The sequence below is a fragment of the Propithecus coquereli genome, unplaced genomic scaffold (genome assembly GCF_000956105.1).
Source record: "Propithecus coquereli isolate 6110/MARCELLA unplaced genomic scaffold, Pcoq_1.0 Scaffold44, whole genome shotgun sequence".
NCBI lineage: Eukaryota > Metazoa > Chordata > Mammalia > Primates > Indriidae > Propithecus > Propithecus coquereli.
Window position 1 is genome coordinate 9,974,372 of NW_012150174.1, and position 2,390 is coordinate 9,976,761.

Below are 2,390 nucleotides of genomic sequence, written 5' to 3' on the forward strand. Positions count from 1 at the left end.
CAGGAGTTTGAAGTTGCTGTGAGCTAGGATGACACCACGGCACTCTAGCCCGGGCAACACAGTGAGACTCCATCTCAAAAAACAAAAAAACAAAAAAAACCACAATGATCTTGGAACATGCATTTTTATCTGTTCAAAGACCTTCACTACTTGCTCTCTGGTTCCAAATCTACATCAGAAAAAAGATGTCACAGAATCAGCACCATTTATCACTTCAATTTGTACTCTTAATTCTTAAAACCCAGTCTCATTTTGTGAGAGTTAAAACTCTCCCCAATTTTAAGCTCTCTTTTGTGACTCAGTCCAAATTATAAAGTTATGAGTCACATCTATTATATTCACTTACTAACCTGAAGCTGTTTTAAATTTCATTATACCACATTTCTAGCAAGTCAGATGCATAATATGCAATGTGATATAAAAATATTAAATATTTAGAATGACAAAAAAAGTTGATAGGTAAATTTTTCTTGAGTCCCAAAATGTAGATTAAATCTCATCATTAAAAAGTCTATGTTTCATATTCTATCAAAAAAGTGCCCTCTGCTTTTAGTACTTTATACATAAACATTATACTCTACATTTTATAATGTAGTGATAATGGAGACAAAATAGAAAATAGGCAACACAAGGATTTAGTGAATTAAGGTAAGCTCAGAGTGACTTTTAATATGCCAATCAATGTTAATAAAACACAAGTCAAAGACAAGTGCAAACATGTTTTAAAGCAAAATTAATGAGAAAACAATAGACAAATTCTATTTTTTTTTGTAACATGTTAACCAGTATTATTAGTCAAATGGCTAATTGCAGATAAAATATATTTTGTGAAAAACTTGGAATGTCAGAAGTCATTCTGGCATTTCAAACAGCTATGTACAGTATCACCAAGATCAGGTTATATACACAAATATCAAAGAGAAACTGGGCAAAACATTTAAAAACAGACTAAGAATACAATCAAGTACAAAACTTGCGAGGGAGCAGACATTTTAAAAAAGAGTCAGGGAAGGACATTACCAAAAAAATTACAAAACCAGTAATAATTATACTACATTAATACAGCACTGGGGGGGAGGTGCATTCTTCCAACACACTAGCTTCAAAGTTCAAAGAAAAAAGGGCAAATAACTGCTTTTCATCAAGAGCAGCTATACATTTCACATAATTATTTCAAAAAGAAAGCCTATTAACAACGATGATTGTTTTAATGCTACAATTTTACAGCAAAGACAAAACTAAAATAGCAGCAAATTCACAAGGCAATACTTCCACGGAATTATCATCCCATGGTTCATGCAATGCCTACAAAGTGCTCCCAGTTCGATATACAAGTATAATTCACAATTAAAAAGAAAGAAATATAAGATTGACACACAGGTACATTGAAGGCTGAGTAGTACTGAATCTTTTAGCATTTCCCTTTTCAAAGGGAGAATATGTTTGTAAATAAAGCCCTTGAGTCCTTTCTACAGGTCACTACAGGGAAAGATAACTTTTATTACAATGCAATAGCAAACTATAAGCAGCACACCACCACAGTGGTTAACCCTGGAAAGGCTAGTGTAACATCCAACAGTGACTGACATCCTACAAAAAAGACAGACCTGTAAGACTGGACGAAAGCCTGACATAGCAATGGTCAAAATACAGCTTTCCACTGTAATTCACAAATAAAAGTCCTAAAAGGTATTTCAGTAGAACTACTGACACCAATCAAAAAAGTAACTGCAAACTGGATTCTAGCAGTGATTTCAACCTAGCTTCCTCTTGTCACAGTTTTTCGGGGGATGTGGGAAATGAGTAGTTCAGTATATAGTAAGGCTGACAGAGCGGTTCATTTTCTTTCCAATAAGTCGAGATGTTCTATTACTCTGGGTGGTGGACCTAGTGGCCATCCGGTCAGTGAAGAGTGCTCTTTCCTCAGCTGCAGCTTTTGCCATCTGGGCTTTCTTGAGTTCTCTAAGAACATAAAAATAGAAAACAAGACTTTTCACCTACTGTATTAATCCTAGGAAGAGATCCTAAGAGGCCAAACACAAATTATATTATCAATTGGGAGATATCTGCATGCTATCATTATTCTAAGATGCAGTGAGGAAAGGAAAAATAACACAAAACTTCAAATTTTATTCAAACAACTTAAATTTATGAAATGATTTTATTTTGTGCTTTTAGAATTGAAATATCACATATACTTGGACGCAAGAACACAAGTAATAAAGATGCCAGTAAGGACTCTGGGTCTTAAAAAATAATTTCAAATAAAACTTCAGTTTATATTGTGAATATATCTTTATGCAATAGAGATGAAAGGAAAACTTTACTTCATATTTGTATAAACTATGATGGATATTAAACTAGTGGCAAATAAACTTTTTAATATTTAA

At 33.3% G+C, this 2,390-nt stretch overlaps 1 protein-coding gene across 1 annotated transcript in view; it reads right to left on the minus strand.

Moving 5' to 3' along the window:
* WEE1 (WEE1 G2 checkpoint kinase) overlaps positions 1-2,390 on the minus strand; it is a 40,995-nt gene that overhangs the window by 23,657 nt on the left and 14,948 nt on the right.